This window comes from Protopterus annectens, chromosome 2.part2 (assembly GCF_019279795.1).
Source record: "Protopterus annectens isolate FY-2018-M chromosome 2.part2, PAN1.0, whole genome shotgun sequence".
Lineage (NCBI taxonomy): Eukaryota > Metazoa > Chordata > Ceratodontiformes > Protopteridae > Protopterus > Protopterus annectens.
This window is the reverse complement of record NC_056730.1, coordinates 435,352,569-435,364,602: the sequence shown is the minus strand read 5'-3', so window position 1 is coordinate 435,364,602 and position 12,034 is coordinate 435,352,569. Positions and strand designations below refer to the sequence as shown.

At 44.1% G+C, this 12,034-nt stretch overlaps 1 protein-coding gene across 4 annotated transcripts in view; it reads right to left on the bottom strand.

Annotated features, from left to right (window-relative positions):
- The window catches only part of ARHGEF28 (Rho guanine nucleotide exchange factor 28), a 3,217,901-nt gene that overhangs the window by 1,245,622 nt on the left and 1,960,245 nt on the right, over positions 1 to 12,034 (bottom strand). The window lies entirely within an intron of this gene.

Genomic DNA, 12,034 nt, shown 5'->3' with positions numbered 1-12,034 from the left:
TAATGAAAAGGAAAACACCAGCAACTCCTGTATTATGTAGTGGTTTTGCCCTATGTAATATCAAGACTGCCCCCGACAGACGTGTCATTAATACACGCAAACATTTGTACATTGCCCAAATACATTACTTTGAGAATTTTATTTACATTAACAAAACAGTTCCTGTCCAATCATAATGTGAGAACAGGACTCTTGTAAGGTGCTGTGTGCAACATCATCATCATTAAAAAGTTAAATGGGGTAACCATAGAGGGACCGGTAGTGTCCTGTGTACACTGGGATTGTCTGCATCATGTGTAACTGGAACCTTTAGGAGTCATGTGCATACCAGGATCGTGTGCCTGAGAGAGGGGTGAGGACAACAGCAGTATGTTGTGATGCAAATTAAAAAAGTTACATGTGTCCAGTGGACACATGTGTGAAATGGACAGCTATGTATGGGGCAAATGTTGCCCTGGGAATAGATTGGCCTTTTGTTTCCATTTTTGTAAGGTGAGAGTGGGATGTTGGAGAAGGTGAGTAGGTATGCTCATGGGAGGATAGGTTGGGTAGGATGACAAACAAGACAGCATACAGGGTCGGTATATGACATGTGGGGGGACACCTTGGACGGGGAGGGGTGTTTGGCAGTCACAAGCCCATGAGCTCCCAAATGGAAACAGTGGGATGGAGGTCCCCACCCATGGGCAGCCACCACTGCACCTTCACAGCCCCAAAGGTGGCTGTGCTGGGGGCTGTCTAGGAGGGGCAGGCTCACCCTCTAATTGTGCCACTCTGGCCTCAAGCTGGCTTAGCTGGCCTCAAAACCCCTTACTGAGCTCCCTACGCACCATGGCCTGGACCACACGACAGCTGACAAGTTCCTGTCTGGACCTGCTCCCAGGGGGGGCAAGCCCCATCCTCAGTGGTGGTTCCACCTGAAGGTGGTGCAGAGCCAACAGAGGTGGATGTCCAAGGCTGGGCCCCAGACCTGCTGGTGCCATGGCCAGCTGAAGTGGGACAGGTGGTTCCGCCGGGACCTGCAATCCCATACAGCCTATGGTGTTGCAGTTCTAACACAGATAAGGCTTAGTAATAGTCAACAGCAGTCAGGATTATGTATAACAGCATGCATAGATATTACCATTAACCCTAGACAATAGATGTCATACATTTGCATGACATCTGTCCAAAGCGTAGATGACCTGTGACTGCAGCTATGAACAGTGGCCCATTATTGGCATGTCACAGTGATAACCTCAGACAGTGACTGTCATACCACTGTTTCTTGTGACGTATGTCCAATCAGCGATGCAATGTCAGTAACTCTAATCACTGTCACCGTGTACTGACTGCAATCCTCACGCTATGCTTCTGCAGTTCACAGATGGTTCCAAACACTAACCAGTCCACAGATGACCCTACAGATGGGGGTTTCCTCACAAACAGAGCACTGTGTTGTCAGTTATTAAAACATGCAGACTAGCCATTACCACACACAACCTTTTAAATTGGCAGTAGTCTGAATGAAGTATAGCTACACTTACATGCTGTAGTCATGCCTGGCACATCACCCTCCTGTATTTAGGCTATTTTCCACAGTGTATGTTGTTTGAGGAATATCCAGATTTCATCTATGATGCTGTTTACCAAACACCAGATCCAGGTTCCACTCACAGCGACTATCATGGGCAAACATCAACATGATGTTTCAAGATATTGTACGGTGTTTCCATGCAATTGGCTATGGGAATGTCACCACAGCTGTTCCACATGCAATCAGCACGAAGAGGACTGCAACAGGTGCAGAAGCCATCACCTGATCATGACCATCACCTACAAAACACAAGCTGCTGCTGCTGAGCAGGTGTACATCTCCACATCCACCAGACAGTGTGTGGGAGGGACATACAGAGGCAAAGTACATCAGAGAAGGGCTGGGAGACTAAAACCTAAGCATCTTCTGTCACACACCTGCCAGTACAGGGGTTCAAACCCCTGACTGACTAGCCATTACTATTACAAGTGCATGCAGTTACTCCATGTGCCACATAGCGGACATGTTGGTGTGCTGTAAGAATATATATGTGTGCTAGTGAGCGACATCTGCAACAGAGATATAGTAGACATACATTAGGTGTAGCACACATGGCTGTCCACATGAACAGATGTCAGTGTCAACACAGGCACACTCTCTAAGGGACTCAGACACATTGGCACACTTTGGCAGGCTCACAAATACACTTCCTATCTACTTAGTTTGCCACACTACTGTAATGCACAGGTATTACATGCATCACAGGGGTTATCCTGAGGTTCTATAGGCTAGGGCATGTGAACGTGTCTGACATCAGTCAGTATGCCAATGGGGGTTATACTGGGTGTGACTGTGGTTGGGAAAATCATACCCCACATGGAGACACAAAGTGCCAGTATTGACATGCATGTGTACATTGCTTCATGGGTGTGTAGTGGTTGGCTGTGTAAGATGGCTGTATAAGGCTGGGTGAGGGGTAATCCTTGGCATCAGGTCACCCTACAATGGTTTGCAGTGTGGTTCAGGGGTGTAGTTTCTGCAATGTCCCACACAGATGGGTATTGTATTAATCGCCCTGTCATCCTGGTTACTATTGTGTGTGGCCATTGCTTTGCAATGCATGCCATGTCTGTGTTTGATAGTCCTTGACATGGACATTGCCTGGGATGTGCATGTCCCACATTAATGTACAGTGACATGTTTAAGTCTACCTGGTTTGCCTGGCACATGTTATGTACACAGACTATCATCAGATGTGCCAATCCTGGCCTGGTGTGTCAGGACCTGCTAATAGACAGCAGGTTAACCCTGCACCTGCTTTGATAGCATGATACAGGTATTCCCTAGTGTCAGTGACATCTGTCCATACAGGGCATGTGTGTAAGGCATTGTATGTCCTTTTTGGATCACATTTGATGGCACCACATATGTTGCAGGCGTCCAGTGGGGAATATAGTGAAGGCGCATTGTCCGCAATTATGTGCCTATAGCAATGGTGGACAGGGTGCCATGCCCTCTGCAGCCCGATGCAATCACACCATGCTTACTATCTGTCAACAATGTGCAGGGTACTAGCAACATAGCGGGATTTTTCTAGGCAAGTGTGTTTGTGTATGACACATGGGTTCAGACCGTATTCTGGGTAATAGTAGGGTTGCTTACTTTGTTCACCAGGCCTTTTGCCAGATGTAGGGGTATGGCTTGCCAACCCAGTCTCTTGGCTGACTGAAATCTGCAATCCTCGTGAGGTGGACATTGTGACATATAATATGGCCACCATACAGGAAAACTACAAAACCCGCTCCTCAACTTGTCCAGTGGATAGACACTCACACCCACCTCCACACACGATATGACTGACAAACACACACACACACCTGCCATGTCTCAGAATAGAACTCCTACCTACCTAGTTTATCACACTACAGCATTACGCAGTTATAGCATGCACTACAGAGATTACTGGGCTACCTCATCCGCAAAGGTGCATTTCACAAAGAATGACATCAGCAAGTTTACCAAAGTAGGACATTTCAAATTTCCTGAAAGTGAGTAACCTAAAATGCATTGCTCACAAAACAGACAGTGAGACACACACAAAACATCCACAACTGACATGTGTGGGTATAGAACCCATGACCAAGATCTATATCACACTACTGCATGGAGATGTTATAGGACGCATCACATGGATTACTAGGGAACTTGTTCCCCAAAGGTGCATTTAACAAGGAATGATATCAGCAGGATTACCAAAGTAGGGCATTTTAAATGTCCTGCAAGTGAGTATGCTATAATGCATTGCTCACTACACAGACATAACTGCCATGGTTGTGGATGGAACCTTACCACAGTTCTAAATCACACTCCAGCAGTACACAGTTACCCAACGCGCTACAGAGATTACTGGGTTACAGCATTCCCAATGGTGTATTTCTAGGTGGGTGACATCAGCAGCCTTGCCAAAGTTGAGTATATGAATTGTAAGGAGTGTGAGTACTTTAAAAAGCATTGTTCCCTTCTCAGACAGACAGACAGACAGACACACACACACACACACACACACACACACACACACACACACGCACACACACAGTTGGCAAGTCTGGGATTAGAATACCTACCAAACTAGTTTATCACACTACAGCATTACGCAGTAACAGTACGTGCTATGGAGATTACTGGGTTACAGCAGTCCTAGAGGTGTACTTCTAGGTGGGTGACATCAGCAGGATTGCCAAAGTAGGGCCAATGAACTGTAGTGAGTGTGACTAGCCAAACATGCAGCACTCTCTCCAAAGAATCCACAACGCCCACGTGTGAGACTAGAACCAACACCAGAGTTCTATATCACACTACAGCATTACACTGTTATAGCATGCACCACAGAGATTGCTGGAGTATTCTTTTCTCCAAAGGTGTACTCCCCAGTGATTGACATCAACAGGATTGCCAATGTAGGGCATTTGAATTGTATTAAGTGTGACTAACCTAATTTCCACAATTAGTCTGTATGCATTAATCGCTGTTCTGGCTGGACAAAAATACCCCACCTTTGCAGGTCATGAACCCAGGACACCGTACATTATAGTCACAGTAACTAACCACTAAGCCATCACAACAGTACATGAGACTGATGTTTCACCACAGTAATCCCAGTATAGGCTAATCAAAGTGAACACGTGAAAGGAATGTATATACAGTTGTCCATAAAAGAAGTCCCCAAAGCCAGTGTCATGCTACACAAGGCAGAAGTGACAATGTTTGTGGCACCCATGGAGACAGGAGCTGACAGTTCTACAGATGAATCCTGTACTAAGGCACTGTATGAGCACATCCACTTGTGCATGATTCCTAACATCCCACATGGAACCACAATGCTCACCTCCCAAAATAAGCAAGCCAGTCTGGTGGCCTCCTGCCATTAACAGAGTATACAACAGAAGGTAGACACTGTTGAAGCAAAACGGATATTCCAAGGATGCAAACAACTCCCTTACCAGCCACAGTAAGATGTTGAGATTCCCCCATGGAATCCTCCAAAGCTGGTTATGTAACTAAAATCACCATAGATTCCACAGACAAACACACATCATTCTATAGTTATGTCCTGAATCTAACAGGCAATGCTGCAACGTGGTCTGAGCTATGACAGAATGTCATTACATAGATTGCTCCCACAGATTGTGCCAATATCCTGGTGGATTGATTTAGTGCCACAGTCACCCCCTCTCATCCCCAAAAGGGCCAATGGCAATATGAACAGAGTTCCATTGGCCAGTAATCATAGCCACACAGGCAGAAACCACACTATCCACAGCTAAGAATACATCATCCATGGGACCAGACTGTCATGTGTAATCATAACCTCGCATCAGGCCTGGTGCCCACTGAGTTGGGCACAGCTGCAGCTATCCAACTCCACAAGGAGAGATCCACCTTGGATCCCTGGAACTACTGTCACATCAGTGGGATGAGCCTGATCTGCATGGCTACGGAATGCATTATCAGGGAAGTTTGGAACACAGACATTGGCAACCCTCAAACACTGGACCCCACACAGGTTGGGCTCATGGAGGGCCAGTCTTGTCTCTTGAAATGGACTGTCTGCTTTGACTAAGTCTGCACAGCTGGTGATGAGGGTAAGGCAGTCCACAACGCCTATGTGGACCTCGCCAAGCCTTCAATACCATACACCAGTCTGGAAACACAGATTAACACACTAGTCCGGCCATACATCCTTATGCCACTCAATGGTTTGCCACATGGCTTACTGACAGAACCCAAACTGTAGGTGTAACTGTCTGCAAATCCATCCCCAGACAAGTGACAGGTGGAGTAACTCAGGGTTCAGTCCTGGGACCACTGTTGTTTGAATTCTACAACTCTGTACTACAGGCCAACAGTACGGGACTCTGGCTAACAAAGGTAACAGATGACTGCAAAATGGGAGTCATTATGAGCCTGACTATACTGCATGATATGTTACTGATACCAGCCTGACATCATACAGGTGGGATGGGGTACTGTTAACATCTTGAGGCCTTGTTGTGTAAGGTCCTGGTTATGGGATCTGCAACAGTTGGCAGTGTATTGCAGGTCAGACATGTTTTGCTGTGGGGGGAATACCTATTCGTGCATGACGTATGTTGTTTGTGCCTGTCAACCCCATTCATGGTACATGTTGACATATATGTTTCTGCTATGTTCCCACCTTATCACTAGATGTATGTCTGTATATACCTATATAGATACAAATATCTGCTTACACATATGTGGATATATATATATATATATATATACATATATATCTATATCTATCTATATATCTCTCCCTATCTCTCTCGCTCTCTCTCTCTCCCTCTGTATATACATATATATATATATATATATATTTATATATATATATATATATATATATATATATTTACATACATTTGTATCTGAGTAGACATTAATATATTTTCACACACACATACATCTGCATGTTAGAATACATACTCTGTACTGTTGAATGACTTGGCCGGATGATATGTTTGTGAATACAGCAGGGTTATGCATATCAGAGGTGGCTTAGAGGTAAATCACTTTGGCTATGGTGTGCATGGTCCTGGTTTCAAGCCTAGCAAAGTTTGTTTATTTTGTTGCTAGGCCGAACAAGGGTGATGGATACAGAGTGATTAAGGCACTGTAAAGCAGTTGTAAGCGTGTTGGCAGGCATGGTATGTCCGTTGTGATTCGCATGTGAAGGCACCATAGTTGGTGCAGGTGTCCATTGGGGAACATGGTGGAGGTGCACTGTGTGCATGTACGCCCACATTGGACAGATGGCCAGGGTGATATGCCCTCTGTAGCCCACTGCTATCACTGCATAGTTACTATCAGTGGCCAATAAGCAGTGTACTACCCACATATTGGCTGTTGCCTAGGCATGTGTATGCATATGACACATGGGGTGAGTGTGTGCTCTGGGTAATAGTGGGGTTGCTAACTCTGATTGGCTGGCCTTGATGTCACATGTATGGGTATGGCTTTGCACCCCAGCCTCACAGCTAATGTACATCTGCTATCCCTGAATAGTTGACATTGTGATATAGAGTACGGCCAACATAAAATATATGCAAAACCCCCTCCACATTGCCCACAGGTGTCACACACTTACAACCACCACTACAGAGGATACAAGTCACGCACACACACTCACTCACACACCTGTCATATCTGGTATTTGAACCCCTACCTAACTAGTTTATTACACTACAGCAGTAGTACACGCCACAGAAATTACTGAAGTATGTCTTCCCCAAAGGTGTACGTCACAATGAATGGCATCAGCAGGATTACCAAAGAAGGGCATTTCAAGTGTACTGCGAGTTTTACATGTCTTTTAGCCATGTGTACCCACTGCTTACTGTCACGAAAACACATTTACACCCGCTTACAACTGCTTAAAAGTACCTTATTCAGTCCTAAATTATATTATTAACAATCCTTGCAGGTCTTCAACCCTGGAACATGCACACCATTGTCACTGGACTTACCACTAAGCCATCTGGGTTGCATACATGTTTCATGGTTTTTAGAATACACATTTTAATACAGGTATTCCACAGTACTGAAAACAAATGGGACAGTCACTTTGTGTACGTATGTATAATACCCTTGAATGTACTGTACTCTGTGAAACAACATAGACAAGTCTACATATGTACAACTGTTACAAATAAATACTAAATACATATAGGCACTGATGAGATGTGTACACACACACACACACACACACACACACATATATATATATATATATATATATATATATATATATATATATGCATATACACAGACACAGCTACAGCCATATATATATATGCATATACACAGACACAGCTATAGCCATATATATAAACATGTCTGAACACCCTTTGTGACACAGAAGGGCTCCAAAGAAATTGGCATGTACACAAAACATAGGCAACTCTTGTATTATAACATTTAAATCTTAATCAGTTCACCAGAGAAGGGATGGTTGTTGTGCATGTGAAGTTTGGGTTGGGAATGATGGCTAAGGAAATATACCCCGGGGATTGTGGAGTTTGGGTGGGGGAATGGTGGGTATGGAAATACACCCCGGGGACCATGTCTGTGTCACTGCTCAACAGGGGCACAGGAAAATAACATACCCAACAGTAGTCACTCCTGATTGTCTATTCTTTTCTATTCCTAACTATGTAATAATTTGCAGACTCCATTCACCACAGATGACTACCATGGTGTGCAGCATGTTAAAAGACATAACACATGTGTATGCCTGGCTATAGGGTAGTCACATCACAAACACACAAACACACACACACTTGCCAGTATTGTGCTTACACGTCTTGCCTATGTAAAGGTAACTAGTAGAGTGGTATGCAGTTGGGATATGTGCCACAGAACCCATACAATTACACTTAATCTGATTCTGCTTTTGAGCAGGGTGACATCACAGGACTGATTTCTTGCAGTGGGGAGGGGTGGAAAGGGTGGTTTAGCAGATGACAAGGATAAAGGCCAGTGCAAAAGGTGATTTCTCTTTGGAAAGCAGTAAAACCGGTTGTCATGACAGGATGCAGACACAAATACACACACACACACACACACACACACACACACACACACACACACAGTTGCCAGTAGTGGGATCAGAACTCCTGCCTATCTACAGATCACTATTACAGTACTACACAGTTACGAGACACGCCACAGAGATTACACATTTCAAGGCAGTCAGAATGCCCTTCTAAGATTGAGGACATCAACAGGGATACTGACAGTTAAGATGTACATAGCTGTAAACCTGTGTGTTTAAAGTAGGAGTCCATTACAACCTGTATGCACAAACAAGACACATCATCTGCAGGTAAGACATAGGTAGGCCTGAGAGGTACAGTTGTAGCACAACAAGCCTTGAACTGGAGTATGCCCATCTGTGGAATGGACAACTACTACCACTATACAAGGTTACAGTGGTCATGCTCATACACATAGAATCACAGGACTTGTTTGGATGCATTGACTCCAATTACAGAAGGTGACAGTGGGCATGCTCATACACTTAGTAGCACAGGGCCGTTTGGGATGCACTCTGACTCCAACTACGCAAGGTTATACTGGGCATGCTTGTACACTTAGAAACAAAGGGATTGTTTGGATGCACTGACTCAAATTACACAAGGTGGCAGTGGGTACTCTCATAAACTTAGTAGAACAGGGCTGTTAGGGATGCACTCTGATTCTAACCACAGAAGGCCACAGTGGGCATGCTCATACACTTAGACATACAGAACACATTGTAATTGACTCCTATTGTAAACACACAGGTTTACAGCTATGTACATCTTAACTGTCAGTATATATGCACATCATACAGGTTTACTAACAGATACCTGTATGTGGCCCATAAATGATATATCTGTGTCTGTGCTGTGTGATACACATGCATACATGTACATGAAGTACAGCCATATATATGTGAAGTATACACAATCATGCATGTGTGGAAGTGACAGACAATTGGTTAACTGGGACACACAGGTGGATGCAAAGTACAGCATGTGTCACACACACTGCTGCCCTGAAAGCCATACATTGATAGGTTTTGGACATTGGCATTATACTTGGAACAGTGGCATGTGCAAGCATAATATGTGAGCCCCATTGTCTAAAGGTACTGTGGTGCAAGTGTCAAGATGACCTCACCCGACTTGTGTTCGTAGTTGTCATTATTAGCAGGACTGCTCCACTAAGTATATCTGACATTGGTCATATACACAACATCTGCTGCTGTCAGTCACCTTAGATGTAGCATTTGATACCAAGCACAATACTGCCACTCGCAGTGATGTCATGGCATGAGTGGCAACTGCTTGACCAAAATAATGAGCCAATGTCTTGCTGTAATTTTGAGGCTGTCCAGTGTCTGTCATTCCAGGATGACATGACTGAAAGAAGACAAGCCTTTGTCACAGATCACATGCATCCATGATTCAAGGGAGTGTGGATAATACCTAGGTTGCATTTACCCATATAGTGTCATTCCAAGGCAAATTGCCTAAACACAGAAGTAACACCCTGACACCTACAAGACAATTGCATTGGATGCTTATGCTAACCAGTGCTAGATGTGTGGCTTTCATAATCCATTTGCTCAATGTAGAACCTACAATGGGGAATACTGACATCTGTGCAGTGAGGAATACCTGGCTGAAGGCTCTGTAGTGCACAATAGCACTACCACCATATAACTCAGATCCAGACATGTGGGCCATAACACTGGTATGGACCACTCCAGGTGGTAGTGTCCACATATTCATAAAGGTTACTTACAAGTAAAGACCACTACTGTAACATAAATCATCATGATGAGTCAGGTACAGGTGACACTGGTAAAAGCTGCATTCTAGGTTGTATCCTCATGTACATCCACCACCATGTCCTCAGACTACCAACACACATCCATAAATGTGGTATGAAATATTATGGTATGACACCAAATAACCTTCGACTGGTGGACTGTACCTATCCCTACATCAACTGTGCAAAGCACCCATGTACTGACACAGTTGCATAATGTGTTATGCAATGCAATAATACCACTGTTTGTAACCAGGTCAGTTGTACACATACTAGGGTCCCTTGGATGTTGTCAGCAGTAACACAGTTGACTGTTGCTGTACACCAGTAAACAACACCCTCATGGTTGGATATGACCTAGATGTACCTGCCCTGGATATGTACATCCCACACTCATACAACATACATGAAAATACCATAGCTGTTGTTGTACTTTGTACATACAGGTGGCTACATTCATTACACACATGCACATGGAAGATAGGTCCATGACTGCTGTATACTAACAGTACATAAGGTTTGATATCTATGTTGACAGAGGTAATATTCCCTCTCTACTGGTCACCCATGACAGCTATCATATCATACAACAATCCATGTGGCATGTATGTCATTAGACATGTCCACCAAATGCAATGCCTACCAACATACCCAAATAACAGGATCGTAGGACCTACACACATAGCCTGTGTTGACAGACTCAGGGAAATACAGCTATGCTCTGTATGTTCCTGAGTAGTTACAGGTGATATGTCCATGACATGTACAGCCATGTGTGACCCACAGCTCCTACATATACCCCATGTCAACAATTGCAAGCCATGCATGCTGTGTGCTGTCTGGACATTAACTTTATCACCATAATAGCCAGAACATATTGGGGTGAGATGTTTGTAAGCCACAGACCTCGCACAAGCTTGAACAAGTGTAATGCCTAGCTCAGAGCACACTGTTGGCATTCTTCCAATAATCATGAGGTGTGTGTGGCAAATATGATGTGTGTGTGGCAAATATGATGTGCTCACTGCTGACCATTACAGTGCCCTGGCTTCACAGTGGAACTGTCAACTAACAGCTTGTGGAATCATGACATGGAATATTGCTGTGTGTGTATCTTGTTGATATGTGCTGTTGGCATAAATGTACACTTAGCTACTCAGTGAAGGTGGTTGTGTGTCCTACTAGTACATGAATACAACATCCATTATGGTGTAATGCTCAGCTAGGTTTCACACATGGTGTGGGGAAGGTGTGGAATGTATCCTCTTGACCTGCTAGTCCACTTACTGATGGAGACTGAATATGTGTACATGTATTGACGTGTGTTCAGATTCCATGCATGTGCAGTGTCTGATGTTTGAAGGTGACTGTTGTCTTAGTACATCATGCAGTTTCAATGCAGCCTCAACATTGCCAAGTGTATATGGTGATATACTCAAAGTACAGTACGCTGTACTTTAGTTATGGACAGATGTTTGGACATAGCTACTAAGTGGTGGGGCTACTTTTCAGATGAATGATTACTGAGGACAGCTCACAGGTGTGTTACAACTATTCCTACAATAACCTGTGTAACTGCTAAACTTTGGTTTTGTTAATTGAAGGGGAAGACACACGATGTAGAAT